The sequence below is a fragment of the Hylobates moloch genome, unplaced genomic scaffold (genome assembly GCF_009828535.3).
Source record: "Hylobates moloch isolate HMO894 unplaced genomic scaffold, HMol_V3 SCAFFOLD_22, whole genome shotgun sequence".
In the NCBI taxonomy this organism is placed as follows: domain Eukaryota; kingdom Metazoa; phylum Chordata; class Mammalia; order Primates; family Hylobatidae; genus Hylobates; species Hylobates moloch.
The window spans coordinates 15,253,419-15,263,696 of record NW_026652297.1 but is presented as its reverse complement, the minus strand read 5'-3'; positions in this window follow the sequence as shown (position 1 = coordinate 15,263,696).

Here is a 10,278-nt window from a genome sequence, read left to right as displayed (position 1 = left end):
ACTTTAAAGTAGTTTTTTCCAATTCTGTGAAGAAAGTCATTGGTAGCTTGATGGGGATGGCATTGAATCTATAAATTACTTTGGGCAGTATGGCCATTTTCATGATATTGATTCTTCCAACCCATGAGCATGGAATGTTCTTCCATTTGTTTGTATCCTCTTTGATTTCATTGACCCAACACATTTTGATATTTCTCTGCTCCCATCCTTGCATACCACACAATGGCATGATGGGCTGTGAGGGTGCTGAAGTGATGTGTGTCCTTTGGGTAGAGTTTTGGGAGGGTCTGTGGGCTCCAGCAGCTCCACCTTTGGGTATAGCTCAGGGAAGGCAATGCCCTTGAGACACTGGTAGTGACAGATTTCGCAGACTCAATAGCTGTAGAGGAGGCCAGGCCCTTTGTCTTACCACAGTGAGCAGAGTGGGTCCTGAGCCAGCAGCCTGTAGACTCCCCTTCCTGCCTGAGGCACTGCCATCTTCTCAAAGGAAGATGAGGCTCAGCTCTGAGTTCCAGCCTTTCCTGCCCACAGCTGTCTCTGGGAACATAGTCAGTTCCTTTTTCCTTTCTCCATTCTCATCCCAGACACACAGAGCCCATTCCCATATTTTTGTCCATGATCACACCCTTCACACCCTTCCCACCAGTCCCTCAGAGAAGAGAACTACAGATGAACTACCTTCATTATTTCTTAGGTGTTTGGTTTCTTGCTGGATGACAGGCCTTGTAAATGTAGCACTTATTCAGACTGACCACAGCATGAGCACAAAAGGGATCACCATCACAGGCCTAGGTCAGCCAAAGAACCATTACTACATTCTATGGTGGAAATATCCCTCCTTTGAACAAGAAAACATCTAGTAGAGCAAAGGGGCAGCATGGGGAAATTCAAGATGGCAGAAATATTCTGCATCATGGTCATGGGGTGGATAAATGACCATGCATTTGTTAAAACCCATGGAATGATGTGTATGTGTATACATACATATGTATGCATACACGTGTGTGTGTATACATACATATGTATGCATACACATGTGTGTGTATATGCATGTAAGTATACGTATGTGTGTGTGTATGTGTGTGTGTGTGTGTGTGTGTATATGGAGAGAGAGAAAAAGAGAGAGAGAGAGGGCACTTTGAATCATGAGGATAAGAAGCAAAACTAGGGGATTATAAGGAGTGCCATCCTTTTGATTCCTAGACCTGTATGTTTGGAATCTAAGAGATACAGCATATGAAACACATTGTGGGATAATGCCCACCTCTTTCAGGGTGTCATTTCCTAGCTGGTGTCAAGATGGACTCTTCAACAAGCCACTCCTGCCCTCTATTCTTCTGCTAGGTTATGGAGGGCATAATCCAGGGCCTTCTGGATCAATTTCCTAGGAGCGCAGGTATTTCCAGGCTCTGGACCAAGATAGTGTTCACCCATCCCTATGTCACAAGCTTCTCGTCTTGCTCCTTCCCAGATTCTAACCATGCATTCAATCTGGCAGTCACGGCTCAGAATTCATACAGATCCTCACCTCGGCTCATCTGTCCTTCCAGGTAAAATTGGCCTGTTAGGAAGATTTCCCTTCCCCTGTGGCATTTCAGGCCATCTCTAAGTGGGGACATAACTCCCAGCATTCGCTTCTTGGTGGTACTGACATAGACTATTGGAGCCACCTGAAAGCCAAACTCTGAATCTTCCCATTGTTATTTATTTATTTACTTATTTATTTATTCTTTTAAAATTTTATTAAGGTAGTAAATGTACTTCTTTGTTACATGAGGATTGCATGTGTACCGGTGAAGATTGGGCTTCTAGTGAAACCATCACTCAAATATTGAACATTGTACCCAACAGGTAATATTCAACCCTAACTCCCTCCCACTCTCCCCACTTTTGGAGTTCCCAGAATCTATTCTGTTCATATTTATGTCCATATGTACTCAATATTTAGTTTCCCACTTATGAGTGAGAAATGTGGTATTTGGTTTTCTGTTTCTGTGTTAGTTTACTTAGGATAATGGCCTCCGACTCCACCTATGTTGCTGCAAAGGACATGATTTTATTCTTTCTTATGGCTGTGTAATATTCCATGGCGTGTGTGCGTGCGTGTGTGTGTGTGTGTATCACACTTATTTCCAACAGTTGATTGGATAAATTGATACATCACATTTTCTCTATCCAGTCAACCATTGCTAGACACATATGTTGGTTCCATGACTTTGCTATTGTAAATAGTGCTGCAATGAACATAGGAGTGCAGGTGTCTTTTATATAATGATTTATTTTAAAGCCACAGGGAATTTCATGGAGGTGTAGGTGCTATGTGATATTCAGGATGATAATGTGGTAGTCAGGAATTAGTTTTATTTCCCATATATTTTCAGTTCTCCACCTTTAAGCACACAGTAGGACTGCATTTCCTGGCTTCCTATTTGTTGAGTGGGAATATGTCACTATCTCTAACTGATGAGAAATCATCAGTGTCCCTCCCTTGAGGATGAATATTTGGTTGATTTTATGAGTCCCTCCAGATCTCCCTTTAGCTGCCTCATCAGCCTGGGCCCTGAATGACTGTGATGATCACAGCCACTCCCACTATCTCCTCCCTGGCTGACCCTCAGTCAAAGATAGTGTTGAATGAGTGAGATTTGAATATTTGTTATTTTAAGCCACTGAGATCACTGGAGCATCTGCAGTATCTGTTACTGCAGCATAACCTAGCCTGAGTGATACAGATGCTGAGGTGGTCATAGTCTCTGCAGGGCACGTGATTGATTAATTACAGCTGGTGATTGTTACAGGTAAGACCATTCACTGAGTCTTGACTACCACACTTACAAAACTGACTATTATGAGAGCCAAAACGGCATTGCTTCTAGCTGTGCCTGGTAAATATACCTGTCATCCTAAGATGATTCCATCTCCAGGGACAAGCAGGGCCCATTTTATAGTGGTGTCTTATCCACAGTATTCTTGGCCCAGCGGGGACTATTAGTAGAGCATTTTTTGAAGATTTTGGCATTTCCCTTATCATCTATTCCTCAAGACAACAGGGTAGGTCTTTGAATTCCCTTCTCCACATCTCTGAAGAGATTTCTGGCCTTTTGTTTCACCCAGCATGGGTCAGTCTTCAGAAGAGATTCTCATTAATGGAAGAATCAAATTGTTGGAATCCAGCCAACTGTCCAAGCAGGCACACAGCAGGTACACTTTCTGATGGGTAGACCTATAACCATAGATTCTGCCTCATTTATGATTACATTCCACCCCCATTATTTAAGCACTCTCAAAATATATGCCCCACAAGATTTCCCAGACGATGGACCTGCAATTTTCTCCAGGCATAACTTTTGCTTCTGTACCCTGATTATTCATTTCTCCCTCCAGGCCATGTTAAGTCCAAATCTTGTTTATTCAGAGAACAACAATGAGATGGAGGCAGAGAGTCAGTGCCACTTCTGTAGGCAAGCAAGGGGCAGGGGGAGTATTGCCAAGGGTTGGAGAGGCAGGGTCCTCCAGTCCTTCAGTGCTCACAGATATCCCCATCCCAGTACCACGAGCCCCACCCAACCACCCTCGTGGCTGATAAGGTTATAAATTGACTAGTGTTGCCATTCAGAAACCAGCAGGCTCAATCCCTGAATTTTTCTAAGAATTATCAGCTCAACAGCCACAAGCAATGAGAGATTCTTTAAGGAGAGAATCTTGATGTTTGAGCTCAGCTTAGGTTATTTACATAAAGCTATCAGATACTTTCAGAAGGACCCATCCTCCCCGTGTCTCTCTCCAGCAGCTGCTGGGCCCCAGCAGTGGCCCCTTATTGAGTTCGTGTCATCACAAGTGAGCACAACAGGTAACTAGATTCGCTGCTCCTTCTCTGTATACTTATGCATTCCATTTGTGCCATGACCAGTTCCACACACCCCGAGGGCCTGCTGCCTATGGCCCTGGAACCAATTGCTATATGGGCCAAAATTCTGCTGCAACAACAGAAACCAATTCTGATTCACTCAAGCATGGGGGTGGAGTGGAAAACAAAACCAAACCTGGTAGAGGCAGGGAGTCTGTGTGTATAATTAGTCAGAATTATCTTGAGGTAGCTCAAAGAATTGAGAAATGAAAAACTGTCCTTGGAAATTGGAATCTTGGTGACAGGGATGTTCTATGCATCTAGGAAGCAGCAGGAACTAGGAGAGGTTCTCATATGATGCACGCCAAACTTTCCTCCTCCTTTCCCCACAATGTGAAGATTCCCGGGGTAGGATATGTTATTTGTTCAGCTTGAAACACCTGAAAAGAGTCAGAGTCTGTTACTAGCTGAAGAGGAAGAAATGAATGTCCAGGTAGGAGAGCCTCAACCACTTCACCTAGCCCAAGACCACACAGCCCCTTTTTCTGAGCAGACCTCTTGTGGAGAACAAGGTTGCTTGGCAATAAGCACATCATTTGTTTATAGGGGAAATTTGAATCTCTGAGATCCAGGACATGGGGACCCATGGGTCACTGGTCCTGGCTCTGTCCAGAAGGAAAGCCTCTGAGACTCTCTTCATTAATCTCCCAGATTCTCCTACCTTCACTTACAGAGCAGATTTCTCAGGCATTGCAGAAGATTGAGAATGGGAAACCAACCATGCAGAGATGTGGACTTTCTCTTTTGCTGTGGGGACTTTCTCTGTGCTGGGGGATCTTCATCAGGAAAGATATCGTTCTCTACCCCCTTTGGATGGAATTAACACACCCCTGGATGAACCCTTTGTCTTAGTCCATTTTGTGCTGCCATAAAAGAATACCACAGACTGGGTAATTTATAACAAACAGAAATGTATTGGCACATGGTTCTTGAGGCTGGAAGTCTAAGATCAAGGTACCAGGATCTGGCAAGAGCCTTCTTTCTGTGCCTCCCATGGCAGGAGGTGGAAGGATAAGAGAGGGTCAAAGTCATCCTTTTGTAAGGACCCCATTCCAGTGATAATAGCATTAATCCATTTATGATGGCAGTGCTCCCCATGACTCATGGGGTGTCCTCATGACCCAAACACCTCCCAATAAGCTTCATCTCCCAACACTGCCACACTGGGGATCCAGTTTTTTAACACATAAACTTTGGGGGACATATTGGAGCCACAGCATTCCCTTAGCACACTTGACAAGAGAACGGCTTCACTCAGGAAAGTGGTTTTAGTGGTTTATCAGCAGCAGCCTCTCTTGGGAGGACTGAACCCCTCTTGAGTTCATGAATAGTAGCACATTTCCTCCCTGAAATTGTGAAATCTCACTTCGCCGACAATATGCATCTCCTCAGACATCACAGGAAGAACTGGTCTCCAGGGATCACTATACTCTGGATGACAAACTCTCATAAGGCTCCATATCCCAGCCCAAAAGAGTGTTGGAAAAGTCCCAGGTGGCTGTCCATGACTAACAGTCTTGTAAGTTTCCAGAGATCCTTTAGGGTGACCAGCAGTTCTTCCCCCATCACGACAAAATGCCCATCTTACTACACAGACTCTTACCAGGGCTACCATTACTTTCTAGAGGTAATGCTGACCGGTACCAGGTCAGAACCCTCTCCAGGAATCTGCTAAAGCCCTGCAATGTCCCCTGCTGCCTTTCTGTCTGCTTCCTGTCTACAACCTAGCCTCATTCTTGCCTTCACACCTGGCTTCCATGCCACCAACTATTTATTTTTTAAACTCATTCTCTTTAGATCCCTCTTAATCACATTTTCAGCCCCTCTCCCCAGGAGAGCTGGCCACTTCTTTGTGCTCCAATCATCCCATATTTCTGTTAGAGTACCTTAGCATTTCTTGTGCAATTATTTGCTTAACCACCTGCCTCCTCCAATATATGATGAGCTCCTCCAGGGAAGTGACCATATTGTTCACATCTCTGTATCCTGAGGGCCTAGCACCATGCTTTGTGAAAGTCATTCAAAGCATTTATTGAATGAATGGATGGATTGGTAGAGCAGCCCATCCCCTGTGTACTTAGGACAATGCCCTGATCCAGGACCTGGTACAGGGAACAGCACAAGCATGGTCTCACTTCTTCAGCAAAACTTGATCCACACTGTGAGCTTTTCAGAGCCTCCTCGTATTCCTCCCTGATGCCACTTTGTAGATTTTCAAATAGTTTCAAAGCTTTAACTTTCTACCAACATTATCACCAGGCCTTCTCACACTGTCTCTAGTGACAGAGAATAGGAGGATGGGAGAGGAATTATGCAATGCATCTTTCTATTTTTAGTAAATTCCAAATTTGTTAAAGCCAGGTATCAAGATAAGCCAGAAAGCAAAATTGGATGATGAAAAGAGAAGCAGACTGGCTTGGGTCTCTGTGCTTGCTGCACAGCTCCCTTTTCTGATCATGGGTTTTACTATCTATAAAAGAAACAAACCTTCCTCAGAGGCTTGCATGAAGTTTAATGGAGTGAAATAGGTTAAGCACCTAGCAGTGCCCGGCACATGGCAGGCATGTGACTGTCACAAATATGAACAGTCAAGAGGCTGATCACATGATAATTTTCAGGAAACATCTAAAAACAATAAATATCTAGGAAAATCAGAAACATGAAATCTTAAGAGGAGCTTGTGAGAAGATGTCATTAACTCAAATACTTTTTATCAGAAGCTCTTTCTTCCCTCTGCAAAAGCCAGCGATCCTACCCCTTTCAGAGGAAGGCCTGGCCTTTGGACCCAGGGCCAACAATAACTTGATTCTGAGAAAGAAGTGGCTTACATCTACTGAAGCTGAACAGACACACACTTCAAGACACATCAATTTCCTCTGACAGAAATGTGTTCACAAATCCATCAAAAATCACCTACAAGACTATTCACAGCAACACTGTGCATGATAGCCTGAAACTTGAAACTACCCAAATGACCATTAACAGAAGAGTGAATAAAGTAACAGTGGTGTATTCATACAATGGGATATTGTACATCAGTGAGAATGAATGAACTACAACGACATGAATTGACATGGCTGAATCCCATCGTTGTAATGTTGAGTGAAAGAAGATAGGCACAAAGAGCTACATGCTTTGTGATTCCATTTATATAAATTCCAGAAGCAAGAGAATCACATCCATGCTCTTAAAAGTCAAGATAGTCGTCACCTTGGAGGGGGACTGTTGATAGGAGGAGGGGGGATCCCACACAGCATGGTTTCTGGGATACTAGTAATGTTATGCTTCTTGATCTGGGTGCAGGTTACATGCATATGTTCAGATAATTTAAATTCAACACATTGGACATTTATGATTTGTGCTCTGTTATACATAGAAAATGTGGCTTATGGCAAGACTTCCAAAACAGTGGCCATGGGGGATGTCTGAGTGAACTGTAGTTCCTAGATCTGTGGCAATAGGACACCCACTCCATGCCAAATAGAATACAGAATTCTCCCAATGATGGCGTGACATCTCATTAACTGCTTGAAGCCAAAGAAGACTTTTGTGATCAATTCTGGTTCTAGGATTTCCTTAAACCTGCCCATGGTTGGCCGGGCGCGGTGGCTCATGCCTGTAATCCCAGCACTTTGGGAGGCTGAGGCAGGCAGATCACGAGGTCAGGAGATCGAGACCATCCTGGCTAACATGGTGAAACCCCATCTCTACTAAAAATACAAAAATTAGCCGGGCGTGATGGTGGGCGCCTGTAGTCCCAGCCACTCAGGAGGCTGAGGCAGGAGAATGGCATGAACCCGGGAGGCGGAGCTTGCAATGAGCCGAGATCGCGCCACTGCACTCCAGCCTGGGCGACAGTGAGACTCTGTCTCAAAAAAAAAAAACAAAAAACAAAAAACAAAAAAAAAACCTGCCCATGGTTAAGGATCTGGTGCTTGCAAAACACTTTACCCCCAGATAATTGGGCAGGTATGTCCTCTCGACTCTATCTCATGACCTAAATAAGGTAATCCCTGTCTCCCCTAAATTTTAGATCCATCAGATCATTGAAAGTTGATGCCAACTTTGTTTTAGATAAACTTCAAGCTTAGGCACTTTAATCTAAAATTTTCTGTGAGGTTCATTTCCCTTAATTTGAAATGCAAGGAAAAATTACCTAAGATCTGGAAGCATGTATTGATCTTGTCATCAACTGTTTATACCACAGACAGAAATCAAACCTGGCCCAAGTTGTACAACCTCATTATTGACCCAAACCTATTTAACTCTCTCCCAAAGATTTTAATGCAAGTATCAGACTGCAAGTAATGTAATTCTTTCTCACAAAATTACCAATGACGTAAAGAAACCTGTGTCCTAGATCTCTCCTGATAGTTTTTAGATGATTTGAATTTGCATTTGTCTGCTAGAGAAGAAAAAGATGGGCAGCATCTACCGTCTGAAAGTAGTGTAACATTCTAAGGAGGAGTCCCACAAAGTAGTTTCTGGTCTGCTAAGACCAGTTAACCACTAGTTATGCTTGCGTCAGACACTGCTGGTTGGTGGGCCCAACAGCCATCTCCAACCTCCTTATCCCTTGCCACTCTTCACTATGGAAGATGAAGAGTTAAATACTTTTTCATCCTTTGCTACAGCAAAAATGGTCAGACTACACATCTACGACCAGTGAGACTTAAGCAGAGGTTTTCTGGAAGCCTGTTTTATTGATTAATGGGAAAGCCAGCTGGCATTTCCTTTATCATTTCTTCATGCACTGACTATGAATGATGTCTGGAAGTGCAGCAACCATCTTACCACTGTGCAATATAAGTCAGAACCTGTGAAAGACGGTGAAGAGAAAAAAATGAAGGGGTATGGACTGCCTACTTCCAAACAAGAAAGGCTATTATGAAGATAAGTCTCAGAATATTTAGCAAAACAGCAATATAAACTATCCAGGCTGTAACATAACAGTCTACTTGCTGTGGGTGCCAGAATATCTTGCAACACTATCCGAAAACTAGGCCCCAATGTGTTTTTTTTTTTTTTTTGGAGGGAATTAATGCTTAATTATTTATAGGGAATTTTGCATGATGAATCTATATCACCTGCAAATACAACTTACTTGGTCCTGCAAGACCTGCTTGAGCTTGATCATCCATATTTTCACTTGACAATGGATTGCCTCTATACATGCCTAACCTTGTGACATGAACGGTCTAATAATACTCAATTCATGATGAGCAGCTTAGATCACATGTCACCTGGCGTTCATGGGCAGATATTCAGGCACTAATAAGGTTAAATAGCAAGCAAGAAGCTATTTCTCAAAAGGAGAATAATTATCTGTAGAAGAGAGATGAGATTTTCTCTGTGATTCTTGCAGAGGACACATAAACCTTCAGAAACTTTGTGATGTTGGATCTGCCAAGTCATAAGATCAAGTGGCAGAGCAGTTTTCCCTGAAGCCTGAACTTCTACAAAGCCTCCTCTTTCTCTAGGATTCCCTTAAACTTTTTAGTTTGCTTGATAAATTGATCTGAACATTATACCCAAATGTGGTATATATTACCTTTGAAATCTAAGGAAGCTCCTCAAATGTTTCTTCCTCTTAGTAGTAGATGGTGCAAGGTGTAGGAACTTGTTTTTCACATTGAAGGGCATATCTCATGTGATCTAGATCACAGAAGCCCTAGACATGTCACTGATGTAGTAAGTTCCTACATTTTTATGTGATTTATCTCCAATCCTTGGGCACTGATGTTTTGGGTTTTTAAGGATTTTTTTGTTTTTTTTTCTGAGGTGGAGTCTCACTCTTTTGCCCAGGCTGGAGTGCAGTGGCATGATCTCAGCTTTACTGCAACTTCCCCCTATCCACTGGGTTCAAGCGATTCTCCTGCCTCAGCCTCCGAGTAGCTGGGATTGCAGGTGCATGCTGCCATGCCAGGCTTATTTTTGTATTTTTAGTAGAGATGGGGTTTCCTCACGTTGGCCAGGCTGGTCTCCAACTCCTGACCTTAAGTAATCCTCCTGCCTTGGCCTCCCAAAATGTTGGGATTACAGGCGTGAGCCACCGTGCCTGGATGCACGGATGTATCTTACTAACACATCTAAAGTACTTTGTACTTGTTGGACCAGCAGTGACCAGTGTGAGATTCTGTGGAATGTCAAGATGATAAATATTTCTGCAATGGGCAGGAGAGCTGGAATAGCCTGAGGGAAACACTGAAAGTGTACTGTGGCCCCTTCTAGGTGAAAGAGAACAACTTCTTATGGTCCTTGTAAATTGATACAGTGCTAAGAAGCATTTGCTATACAAATAGTTACATTACAATTTCCAGGGGTTGTGTTGATTTGTTCCAGGAGAGATTCCACATCTAGAACTGCAGCTA